Source organism: Hyla sarda, chromosome 1 (genome assembly GCF_029499605.1).
Source record: "Hyla sarda isolate aHylSar1 chromosome 1, aHylSar1.hap1, whole genome shotgun sequence".
Taxonomy (NCBI): Eukaryota; Metazoa; Chordata; class Amphibia; order Anura; family Hylidae; genus Hyla; species Hyla sarda.
The window spans coordinates 585102650-585116218 of NC_079189.1; positions in this window are offsets into that span (position 1 = coordinate 585102650).

Here is a 13569-nt window from a genome sequence, read left to right on the forward strand (position 1 = left end):
CTCTTATGTACAGGGTCCTCTCTCCTGTAGAGTGTAATCTCTTTTGTAAACGGTCCTCTCTTCTGTAGAGTGTAAGCTCTTATGTACAGGGTCCTCTCTCCTGTATAGTGTAATCTCTTATATACAGGGTCCTCTCTTCCGTAGAGTGTAATCTCTTATGTACAGGGTCCTCTCTCCTGTATAGTGTAATCTCTTATGTACAGGGTCCTCTCTCCTATATAGTGTAATCTCTTATGTACAGGGTCCTCTCTCCTGTAGAGTGTAATCTCTTATATACAGGATCCTCTCTCCTGTATAGTGTAAGCTCTTATGTACAGGGTCCTCTCTCCTGTATAGTGTAATCTCTTATGTACAGGGTCCTCTCTCCTGTATAGTGTAATCTCTTATGTACAGGGTCCTCTCTCCTTTAGAGTGTAAGCTCTTATGTACAGGGTCCTCACTCCTGTATAGTGTAATCTCTTATGTACAGGGTCCTCTCTCCTGTATAGTGTAATCTCTTATATACAGGATCCTCTCTCGTGTAGAGTGTAAGCTCTTATGTACAGGGTCCTCTCTCCTGTATAGTGTAATCTCTTATATACAGGATCCTCTCTCGTGTAGAGTGTAATCTCTTATGTACAGGGTCCTCTCTCCTTTAGAGTGTAAGCTCTTATGTACAGGGTCCTCACTCCTGTATAGTGTAATCTCTTATGTACAGGGTCCTCTCTCCTGTATAGTGTAATCTCTTATATACAGGATCCTCTCTCGTGTAGAGTGTAAGCTCTTATGTACAGGGTCCTCTCTCCTGTATAGTGTAATCTCTTATGTACAGGATCCTCTTTCCTGTATAGTGTAATCTCTTATGTACAGGGTCCTCTCTCCTGTAGAGTGTAATCTCTTATGTACAGGTCCTCTCTCCTGTATAGTGTAATCTCTTATGTACAGGGTCCTCTCTCCTGTATAGTGTAATCTCTTATGTACAGGATCCTCTCTCCTGTAGAGTGTAATCTCTTATGTACAGGGCCCTCTCTCCTGTATAGTGTAATCTCTTATGTACAGGGTCCACTCTCCTGTATAGTGTATTCTCTTATGTACAGGATCCTCTCTCCTGTATAGTGTAAGCTCTTATGTACAGGATCCTCTCTCCTGTATAGTGTAATCTCTTATGTACAGGGTCCTCTCTACTGTATAGTGTAATCTCTTATGTACAGGGTCCTCTCTTCTGTATAGTGTAATCTCTTATGTACAGGATCCTCTCTCCTGTATAGTGTAATCTCTTATGTACAGGATCCTCTCTCCTGTATAGTGTAATCTCTTATGTACAGGGTCCACTCTCCTGTAGAGTGTAAGCTCTTATGTACAGGATCCTCTCTCCTGTAGAGTGTAAGCTCTTATGTACAGGGTCCTCTCTCCTGTATAGTGTAATCTCTTATGTACAGGGTCCTCTCTCCTGTAGAGTGTAATCTCTTATGTACAGGGTCCTCTTTCCTGTATAGTGTAATCTCTTATGTACAGGGTCCTCTCTTCTGTATAGTGTAATCTCTTATATACAGGGTCCTCTCTTCCGTAGAGTGTAATCTCTTATATACAGGATCCTCTCTCCTGTATAGTGTAAGCTCTTATGTACAGGGTCCTCTCTCCTGTATAGTGTAATCTCTTATGTACAGGGTCCTCTCTCCTGTAGAGTGTAATCTCTTATGTACAGTGTCCTCTCTCCTGTAGAGTGTAATCTCTTATGTACAGGGTCCTCTCTCCTGTAGAGTGTAAGCTCTTATGTACAGGGTCCTCTCTCCAGTAGAGTGTAATCTCTTTTGTAAACGGTCCTCTCTCCTGTAGAGTGTAAGCTCTTATGTACAGGGTCCTCTCTCCTGTATAGTGTAATCTCTTATATACAGGGTCCTCTCTTCCGTAGAGTGTAATCTCTTATATACAGGATCCTCTCTCCTGTATAGTGTAAGCTCTTATGTACAGGGTCCTCTCTCCTGTATAGTGTAATCTCTTATGTACAGGGTCCTCTCTCCTGTAGAGTGTAATCTCTTATGTACAGGGTCCTCTCTCCTGTAGAGTGTAAGCTCTTATGTACAGGGTCCTCACTCCTGTATAGTGTAATCTCTTATGTACAGGGTCCTCTCTCCTGTATAGTGTAATCTCTTATATACAGGGTCCTCTCTCCTGTATAGTGTAATCTCTTATGTACAGGGTCCTCACTCCTGTACAGTGTAATCTCTTATGTACAGGATCCTCTCTCCTGTATAGTGTAATCTCTTATGTACAGGGTCCTCTCTCCTGTACAGTGTAATCTCTTATGTACAGGGTCCACTCTCCTGTATAGTGTAATCTCTTATGTTCAGGATCCTCTCTCCTGTATAGTGTAATCTCTTATGTACAGGGTCCTCTCTCCTGTATAGTGTAATCTCTTATGTACAGGGTCCTCTCTCCTGTATAGTGTAATCTCTTATGTACAGGATCCTCTCTCCTGTATAGTGTAATCTCTTATGTACAGGATCCTCTCTCCTGTATAGTGTAATCTCTTATGTACAGGGTCCACTGTCCTGTATAGTGTAATCTCTTATGTACAGGGTCCTCTCTCCTGTATAGTGTAATCTCTTATGTACAGGCTCCTCTCTCCTGTATAGTGTAATCTCTTATATACAGGGTCCTCTCTTCTGCATAGTGTAATCTCTTATGTACAGGATCCTCTCTCCTGTATAGTGTAATCTCTTATGTACAGGATCCTCTTTCCTGTATTGTGTAATCTCTTATGTACAGGATCCTCTCTCCTGTATAGTGTAATCTCTTATGTACAGGATCCTCTCTCCTATATAGTGTAATCTCTTATGTACAGGGTCCTCTCTCCTGTAGAGTGTAATCTCTTTTGTAAACGGTCCTCTCTCCTGTAGAGTGTAAGCTCTTATGTACAGGGTCCTCTCTCCTGTATAGTGTAATCTCTTATATACAGGGTCCTCTCTTCCGTAGAGTGTAATCTCTTATGTACAGGGTCCTCTCTCCTGTATAGTGTAATCTCTTATGTACAGGGTCCTCTCTCCTGTAGAGTGTAATCTCTTATGTACACGGTCCTCTCTCCTGTAGAGTGTAATCTCTTATGTACAGGGTCCTCTCTCCTGTATAGTGTAATCTCTTACGTACAGGATCCTCTCTCGTGTAGAGTGTAATCTCTTATGTACAGGGTCCTCTCTTCTGTAGAGTGTAATCTCTTATGTACAGGATCCTCTCTCCTGTATAGTGTAATCTCTTATGTACAGGGTCCTCTCTCCTATATAGTGTAATCTCTTATGTACAGGGTCCTCTCTCCTGTAGAGTGTAAGCTCTTATGTACAGGGTCTTCTCTCCTGTAGAGTGTAATCTCTAATGTACAGGATCCTCTCTCCTGTATAGTGTAATCTCTTATGTACAGGGTCCTCTCTCCTATATAGTGTAATCTCTTATGTACAGGATCCTCTCCCCTGTATAGTGTAATCTCTTATGTACAGGGTCCTCTCTCCTGTAGAGTGTAAACTCTTATGTACAGGGTCCTCTCTCCTGTATAGTGTAATCTCTTATATACAGGGTCCTCTCTTCCGTAGAGTGTAATCTCTTATATACAGGATCCTCTCTCCTGTATAGTGCAAGCTCTTATGTACAGGGTCCTCTCTCCTGTATAGTGTAATCTCTTATGTACAGGGTCCTCTCTCCTGTAGAGTGTAATCTCTTATGTACAGGGTCCTCTCTCCTGTAGAGTGTAAGCTCTTATGTACAGGGTCCTCACTCCTGTATAGTGTAATCTCTTATGTACAGGGTCCTCTCTCCTGTATAGTGTAATCTCTTATATACAGGGTCCTCTCTCCTGTATAGTGTAATCTCTTATGTACAGGGTCCTCTCTCCTGTATAGTGTAAGCTCTTATGTACAGCGTCCTCTCTCCTGTATAGTGTAATCTCTTATGTACAGGGTCCTCTCTCCTGTAGAGTGTAATCTCTTATGTACAGGGTCCACTCTCCTGTATAGTGTAATCTCTTATGTACAGGATCCTCTCTTCTGTATAGTGTAATCTCTTATGTACAGGGTCCTTTCTCCTGTATAGTGTAATCTCTTTTGTAAACGGTCCTCTCTCCTGTAGAGTGTAAACTCTTATGTACAGGGTCCTCTCTCCTGTATAGTGTAATCTCTTATATACAGGGTCCTCTCTTCCGTAGAGTGTAATCTCTTATATACAGGATCCTCTCTCCTGTATAGTGTAAGCTCTTATGTACAGGGTCCTCTCTCCTGTATAGTGTAATCTCTTATGTACAGGGTCCTCTCTCCTGTAGAGTGTAATCTCTTATGTACAGGGTCCTCTCTCCTGTAGAGTGTAATCTCTTATGTACAGGGTCCTCTCTCCTGTATAGTGTAATCTCTTACGTACAGGATCCTCTCTCGTGTAGAGTGTAATCTCTTATGTACAGGGTCCTCTCTTCTGTATAGTGTAATCTCTTATGTACAGGATCCTCTCTCCTGTAGAGTGTAATCTCTTATGTACAGGATCCTCTCTCCTGTATAGTGTAATCTCTTATGTACAGGATCCTCTCTCCTGTAGAGTGTAATCTCTTATGTACAGGATCCTCTCTCCTGTATAGTGTAATCTCTTATGTACAGGGTCCTCTCTCCTGTATAGTGTAATCTCTTATGTACAGGGTCCTCTCTCCTGTATAGTATAATCTCTTATGTACAGGATCCTCTCTCCTGTATAGTGTAATCTCTTATGTACAGGGTCCTCTCTCTTGTATAGTGTAATCTCTTATGTACAGGGTCCTCTCTCCTGTAGAGTGTAATCTCTTATGTACAGGGTCCTCTCTCCTGTAGAGTGTAATCTCTTATGTACAGGGTCCTCTCTCCTGTATAGTGTAATCTCTTATGTACAGTGTCCTCTCTCCTGTAGAGTGTAAGCTCTTATGTACAGGGTCCTCACTCCTGTATAGTGTAATCTCTTATGTACAGGGTCCTCTCTCCTGTATAGTGTAATCTCTTATGTACAGGGTCCTCTCTCCTGTATAGTGTAATCTCTTATGTACAGTGTCCTCTCTCCTGTAGAGTGTAAGCTCTTATGTACAGGGTCCTCACTCCTGTATAGTGTAATCTCTTATGTACAGGGTCCTCTCTCCTGTATAGTGTAATCTCTTATATACAGGGTCCTCTCTCCTGTATAGTGTAATCTCTTATGTACAGGGTCCTCACTCCTGTAGAGTGTAAGCTCTTATGTACAGGGTTCTCTCTCCTGTATAGTGTAATCTCTTATGTACAGGGTCCATTCTCCTGTATAGTGTAATCTCTTTTGTAAACGGTCCTCTCTCCTGTAGAGTGTAAACTCTTATGTACAGGGTCCTCTCTCCTGTATAGTGTAATCTCTTATATACAGGGTCCTCTCTTCCGTAGAGTGTAATCTCTTATATACAGGATCCTCTCTCCTGTATAGTGTAAGCTCTTATGTACAGGGTCCTCTCTCCTGTATAGTGTAATCTCTTATGTACAGGGTCCTCTCTCCTGTAGAGTGTAATCTCTTATGTACAGGGTCCTCTCTCCTGTAGAGTGTAATCTCTTATGTACAGGGTCCTCTCTCCTGTATAGTGTAATCTCTTACGTACAGGATCCTCTCTCGTGTAGAGTGTAATCTCTTATGTACAGGGTCCTCTCTTCTGTATAGTGTAATCTCTTATGTACAGGATCCTCTCTCCTGTAGAGTGTAATCTCTTATGTACAGGATCCTCTCTCCTGTATAGTGTAATCTCTTATGTACAGGATCCTCTCTCCTGTAGAGTGTAATCTCTTATGTACAGGATCCTCTCTCCTGTATAGTGTAATCTCTTATGTACAGGGTCCTCTCTCCTGTATAGTGTAATCTCTTATGTACAGGGTCCTCTCTCCTGTATAGTATAATCTCTTATGTACAGGATCCTCTCTCCTGTATAGTGTAATCTCTTATGTACAGGGTCCTCTCTCTTGTATAGTGTAATCTCTTATGTACAGGGTCCTCTCTCCTGTAGAGTGTAATCTCTTATGTACAGGGTCCTCTCTCCTGTAGAGTGTAATCTCTTATGTACAGGGTCCTCTCTCCTGTATAGTGTAATCTCTTATGTACAGTGTCCTCTCTCCTGTAGAGTGTAATCTCTTATGTACAGGGTCCTCTCTCCTGTATAGTGTAATCTCTTATGTACAGTGTCCTCTCTCCTGTAGAGTGTAAGCTCTTATGTACAGGGTCCTCACTCCTGTATAGTGTAATCTCTTATGTACAGGGTCCTCTCTCCTGTATAGTGTAATCTCTTATATACAGGGTCCTCTCTCCTGTATAGTGTAATCTCTTATGTACAGGGTCCTCACTCCTGTAGAGTGTAAGCTCTTATGTACAGGGTTCTCTCTCCTGTATAGTGTAATCTCTTATGTACAGGGTCCTCACTCCTGTAGAGTGTAAGCTCTTATGTACAGGATCCTCTCTCCTGTATAGTGTAATCTCTTATGTACAGGGTCCTCTCTCCTGTATAGTGTAATCTCTTATGTACAGGGCCCTCTCTCCTGTATAGTGTAAGCTCTTATGTACAGGATCCTCTCTCCTGTATAGTGTAATCTCTTATGTACAGGGTCCTCTCTCCTGTATAGTGTAATCTCTTATGTACAGGATCCTCTCTCGTGTAGAGTGTAAGCTCTTATGTACAGGGTCCACTCTCCTGTATAGTGTAATCTCTTATGTACAGGATCCTCTCTCCTGTATAGTGTAATCTCTTATGTACAGGATCCTCTCTCCTGTATAGTGTAATCTCTTATGTACAGTGTCCTCTCTCCTGTAGAGTGTAAGCTCTTATGTACAGGGTCCTCACTCCTGTATAGTGTAATCTCTTATGTACAGGGTCCTCTCTCCTGTATAGTGTAATCTCTTATATACAGGGTCCTCTCTCCTGTATAGTGTAATCTCTTATGTACAGGGTCCTCACTCCTGTAGAGTGTAAGCTCTTATGTACAGGGTTCTCTCTCCTGTATAGTGTAATCTCTTATGTACAGGGTCCATTCTCCTGTATAGTGTAATCTCTTTTGTAAACGGTCCTCTCTCCTGTAGAGTGTAAACTCTTATGTACAGGGTCCTCTCTCCTGTATAGTGTAATCTCTTATATACAGGGTCCTCTCTTCCGTAGAGTGTAATCTCTTATATACAGGATCCTCTCTCCTGTATAGTGTAAGCTCTTATGTACAGGGTCCTCTCTCCTGTATAGTGTAATCTCTTATGTACAGGGTCCTCTCTCCTGTAGAGTGTAATCTCTTATGTACAGGGTCCTCTCTCCTGTAGAGTGTAATCTCTTATGTACAGGGTCCTCTCTCCTGTATAGTGTAATCTCTTACGTACAGGATCCTCTCTCGTGTAGAGTGTAATCTCTTATGTACAGGGTCCTCTCTTCTGTATAGTGTAATCTCTTATGTACAGGATCCTCTCTCCTGTAGAGTGTAATCTCTTATGTACAGGATCCTCTCTCCTGTATAGTGTAATCTCTTATGTACAGGATCCTCTCTCCTGTAGAGTGTAATCTCTTATGTACAGGATCCTCTCTCCTGTATAGTGTAATCTCTTATGTACAGGGTCCTCTCTCCTGTATAGTGTAATCTCTTATGTACAGGGTCCTCTCTCCTGTATAGTATAATCTCTTATGTACAGGATCCTCTCTCCTGTATAGTGTAATCTCTTATGTACAGGGTCCTCTCTCTTGTATAGTGTAATCTCTTATGTACAGGGTCCTCTCTCCTGTAGAGTGTAATCTCTTATGTACAGGGTCCTCTCTCCTGTAGAGTGTAATCTCTTATGTACAGGGTCCTCTCTCCTGTATAGTGTAATCTCTTATGTACAGTGTCCTCTCTCCTGTAGAGTGTAATCTCTTATGTACAGGGTCCTCTCTCCTGTATAGTGTAATCTCTTATGTACAGTGTCCTCTCTCCTGTAGAGTGTAAGCTCTTATGTACAGGGTCCTCACTCCTGTATAGTGTAATCTCTTATGTACAGGGTCCTCTCTCCTGTATAGTGTAATCTCTTATATACAGGGTCCTCTCTCCTGTATAGTGTAATCTCTTATGTACAGGGTCCTCACTCCTGTAGAGTGTAAGCTCTTATGTACAGGGTTCTCTCTCCTGTATAGTGTAATCTCTTATGTACAGGGTCCTCACTCCTGTAGAGTGTAAGCTCTTATGTACAGGATCCTCTCTCCTGTATAGTGTAATCTCTTATGTACAGGGTCCTCTCTCCTGTATAGTGTAATCTCTTATGTACAGGGCCCTCTCTCCTGTATAGTGTAAGCTCTTATGTACAGGATCCTCTCTCCTGTATAGTGTAATCTCTTATGTACAGGGTCCTCTCTCCTGTATAGTGTAATCTCTTATGTACAGGATCCTCTCTCGTGTAGAGTGTAAGCTCTTATGTACAGGGTCCACTCTCCTGTATAGTGTAATCTCTTATGTACAGGGTCCTCTCTCCTGTATAGTGTAATCTCTTATGTACAGGGTCCTCTCTCCTGTAGAGTGTAATCTATTATGTACAGGGTCCTCTCTCCTGTATAGTGTAATCTCTTATATACAGGGTCCTCTCTTCCGTAGAGTGTAATCTCTTATATACAGGATCCTCTCTCCTGTATAGTGTAAGCTCTTATGTACAGGGTCCTCTCTCCTGTATAGTGTAATCTCTTATGTACAGGGTCCTCTCTCCTGTAGAGTGTAATCTCTTATGTACAGGGTCCTCTCTCCTGTAGAGTGTAATCTCTTATGTACAGGGTCCTCTCTCCTGTAGAGTGTAATCTCTTATGTACAGGGTCCTCTCTCCTGTATAGTGTAATCTCTTATGTACAGGGTCCTCTCTCCTGTAGAGTGTAATCTCTTATGTACAGGGTCCTCACTCCTGTATAGTGTAATCTCTTATGTACAGGGTCCTCTCTCCTGTAGAGTGTAATCTCTTATGTACAGGGTCCTCTCTCCTGTATAGTGTAATCTCTTATATACAGGGTCCTCTCTCCTGTATAGTGTAATCTCTTATGTACAGGGTCCTCACTCCTGTATAGTGTAATCTCTTATGTACAGGGTCCTCTCTCCTGTAGAGTGTAATCTCTTATGTACAGGGTCCTCTCTCCTGTATAGTGTAATCTCTTATATACAGGGTCCTCTCTCCTGTATAGTGTAATCTCTTATGTACAGGATCCTCTCTCCTGTATAGTGTAATCTCTTATGTACAGGATCCTCTCTCCTGTATAGTGTAATCTCTTATGTACAGGATCCTCTCTCCTGTATAGTGTAATCTCTTATGTACAGGATCCTCTCTCCTGTATAGTGTAATCTCTTATGTACAGGATCCTCTCTCCTGTATAGTGTAATCTCTTATGTACAGGGTCCACTCTCCTGTATAGTGTAATCTCTTATGTACAGGGTCCTCTCTCCTGTAGAGTGTAATCTCTTATGTACAGGATCCTCTTTCCTGTATTGTGTAATCTCTTATGTACAGGATCCTCTCTCCTGTATAGTGTAATCTCTTATGTACAGGATCCTCTCTCCTGTATAGTGTAATCTCTTATGTACAGGGTCCTCTCTCCTGTATAGTGTAATCTCTTATGTACAGGATCCTCTCTCCTGTATAGTGTAATCTCTTATGTACAGGATCCTCTCTCCTGTATAGTGTAATCTTTTATGTACAGGATCCTCTCTCCTGTAGAGTGTAATCTCTTATGTACAGGGTCCTCTCTCCTGTAGAGTGTAATCTCTTATGTACAGTGTCCTCTCTCCTGTATAGTGTAATCTCTTATGTACAGGGTCCTCTCTCCTGTATAGTGTAATCTCTTATGTACAGCGTCCTCTCTCCTGTATAGTATAATCTCTTATGTACAGGGTCCTCTCTCCTGTATAGTGTAATCTCTTATGTACAGGGTCCTCTCTCCTGTATAGTGTAATCTCTTATGTACAGGATCCTCTCTCCTGTAGAGTGTAATCTCTTATGTACAGGGTCCTCTCTCCTGTATAGTGTAATCTCTTATGTACAGGGTCCTCTCTCCTGTAGAGTGTAATCTCTTATGTACAGGGTCCTCTCTCCTGTAGAGTGTAATCTCTTATGTACAGGGTCCTCTCTCCTGTATAGTGTAATCTCTTATGCATAGGGTCCTCTCTCCTGTATAGTGTAATCTCTTATGTACAGGGTCCTCTCTCCTGTATAGTGTAATCTCTTATGTACAGGATCCTCTCTCCTGTATAGTGTAATCTCTTATGTACAGGGTCCTCTCTCCTGTATAGTATAATCTCTTATGTACAGGATCCTCTCTCCTGTAGAGTGTAATCTCTTATATACAGGGTCCTCTCTCCTGTATAGTGTAATCTCTTATGTACAGGGTCCTCTCTCTTGTATAGTGTAATCTCTTATGTACAGGGTCCTCTCTCCTGTATAGTGTAATCTCTTACGTACAGGATCCTCTCTCGTGTAGAGTGTAATCTCTTATGTACAGGGTCCTCTCTCCTGTATAGTGTAATCTCTTATGTACAGGATCCTCTCTCCTGTATAGTGTAATCTCTTATGTACAGGATCCTCTCTCCTGTATAGTGTAATCTCTTATGTACAGGATCCTCTCTCCTGTATAGTGTAATCTCTTATGTACAGGGTCCTCTCTCCTGTATAGTGTAATCTCTTATGTACAGGATCCTCTCTCCTGTATAGTGTAATCTTTTATGTACAGGGTCCTCTCTCCTGTAGAGTGTAATCTCTTATGCATAGGGTCCTCTCTCCTGTATAGTGTAATCTCTTATGTACAGGGTCCTCTCTCCTGTATAGTGTAATCTCTTATGTACAGGGTCCTCTCTCCTGTATAGTGTAATCTCTTATGTACAGGGTCCTCTCTCCTGTAGAGTGTAATCTCTTATGTACAGGGTCCTCTCTCCTGTAGAGTGTAATCTCTTATGTACAGGGTCCTCTCTCCTGTATAGTGTAATCTCTTATGCATAGGGTCCTCTCTCCTGTATAGTGTAATCTCTTATGTACAGGGTCCTCTCTCCTGTATAGTGTAATCTCTTATGTACAGGATCCTCTCTCCTGTATAGTGTAATCTCTTATGTACAGGGTCCTCTCTCCTGTATAGTATAATCTCTTATGTACAGGATCCTCTCTCCTGTAGAGTGTAATCTCTTATATACAGGGTCCTCTCTCCTGTATAGTGTAATCTCTTATGTACAGGGTCCTCTCTCTTGTATAGTGTAATCTCTTATGTACAGGGTCCTCTCTCCTGTATAGTGTAATCTCTTACGTACAGGATCCTCTCTCGTGTAGAGTGTAATCTCTTATGTACAGGGTCCTCTCTCCTGTATAGTGTAATCTCTTATGTACAGGATCCTCTCTCCTGTATAGTGTAATCTCTTATGTACAGGATCCTCTCTCCTGTATAGTGTAATCTCTTATGTACAGGATCCTCTCTCCTGTATAGTGTAATCTCTTATGTACAGGGTCCTCTCTCCTGTATAGTGTAATCTCTTATGTACAGGATCCTCTCTCCTGTATAGTGTAATCTTTTATGTACAGGATCCTCTCTCCTGTAGAGTGTAATCTCTTATGTACAGGGTCCTCTCTCCTGTAGAGTGTAATCTCTTATGTACAGTGTCCTCTCTCCTGTATAGTGTAATCTCTTATGTACAGGGACCTCTCTCCTGTATAGTGTAATCTCTTATGTACAGGGTCCTCTCTCCTGTATAGTATAATCTCTTATGTACAGGGTCCTCTCTCCTGTATAGTATAATCTCTTATGTACAGGATCCTCTCTCCTGTAGAGTGTAATCTCTTATATACAGGGTCCTCTCTCCTGTATAGTGTAATCTCTTATGTACAGGGTCCTCTCTCTTGTATAGTGTAATCTCTTATGTACAGGGTCCACTCTCCTGTATAGTGTAATCTCTTATGTACAGGGTCCTTACTCTTGTATAGTGTAATCTCTTATGTACAGGGTCCTCTCTCCTGTAGAGTGTAAGCTCTTATATACAGGATCCTCTCTCCTGTAGAGTGTAATCTCTTATGTACAGGATCCTCTCTCCTGTATAGTGTAATCTCTTATGTACAGTGTCCTCTCTCCTGTAGAGTGTAATCTCTTATGTACAGGGTCCTCTCTCCTGTATAGTGTAATCTCTTATGTACAGGGTCCTCTCTCCTGTATAGTGTAAGCTCTTATGTACAGGATCCTCTCTCCTGTATAGTGTAATCTCTTATGTACAGTGTCCTCTCTCCTGTAGAGTGTAAGCTCTTATGTACAGGGTCCTCTCTCCTGTATAGTGTAATCTCTTATGTAGAGGGTCCTCTCTCCTGTATAGTGTAATCTCTTATATACAGGGTCCTCTCTCCTGTATAGTGTAATCTCTTATGTACAGGGTCCTCTCTCCTGTATAGTGTAATCTCTTATGTACAGGGCCCTCTCTCCTGTATAGTGTAAGCTCTTATGTACAGGGTCCTCTCTCCTGTATAGTGTAATCTCTTATGTACAGGATCCTCTCTCCTGTATAGTGTAATCTCTTATGTACAGGGTCCTCTCTCCTGTATAGTGTAATCTCTTATGTACAGGGCCCTCTCTCCTGTATAGTGTAAGCTCTTATGTACAGGGTCCTCTCTCCTGTAGAGTGTAATCTCTTATGTACAGGGCCCTCTCTCCTGTATAGTGTAAGCTCTTATGTACAGGGTCCTCTCTCCTGTAGAGTGTAATCTCTTATGTACAGGGTCCTCTCTCCTGTAGAGTGTAATCTCTTATGTAAAGGATCCTCTCTCCTGTAGAGTGTAATCTCTTATGTACAGGATCATCTCTCCTATATAGTGTAATCTCTTATGTACAGGGTCCTCTCTCCTGTAGAGTGTAATCTCTTATGTACAGGATCATCTCTCCTATATAGTGTAATCTCTTATGTACAGGATCCTCTCTCCTGTAGAGTGTAATCTCTTATGTACAGGATCCTCTTTCCTGTATAGTGTAATCTCTTATGTACAGGATCCTCTCTCCTGTATAGTGTAATCTCTTATGTACAGGATCCTCTCTCCTGTATAGTGTAATCTCTTATGTACAGGATCCTCTCTCCTATATAGTGTAATCTCTTATGTACAGGGTCCTCTCTCCTGTAGAGTGTAAGCTCTTATGTACAGGGTCCTCTCTCATGTAGAGTGTAATCTCTTTTGTAAACGGTCCTCTCTCCTGTAGAGTGTAAGCTCTTATGTACAAGGTCCTCTCTCCTGTATAGTGTAAGCTCTTATGTACAGGGTCCTCTCTCCTGTAGAGTGTAATCTCTTTTGTAAACGGTCCTCTCTCCTGTAGAGTGTTATCTCTTTCGTACAGGATCCTCTCTCCTGTATAGTGTAATCTCTTATGTACAGGGTCCTCTCTCCTGTATAGTGTAATCTCTTATGTACAGGGTCCTCTCTCCTGTACAGTGTAATCTCTTATGTATAGGGTCCTCTCTCCTGTATAGTGTAATCTCTTATGTACAGGGTCCTCTCTCCTGTAGAGTGTAATCTCTTATGTACAGGGTCCTCTCTCCTGTATAGTGTAATCTCTTATGTACAATGTCCTCTCTCCTGTATAGTGTAATCTCT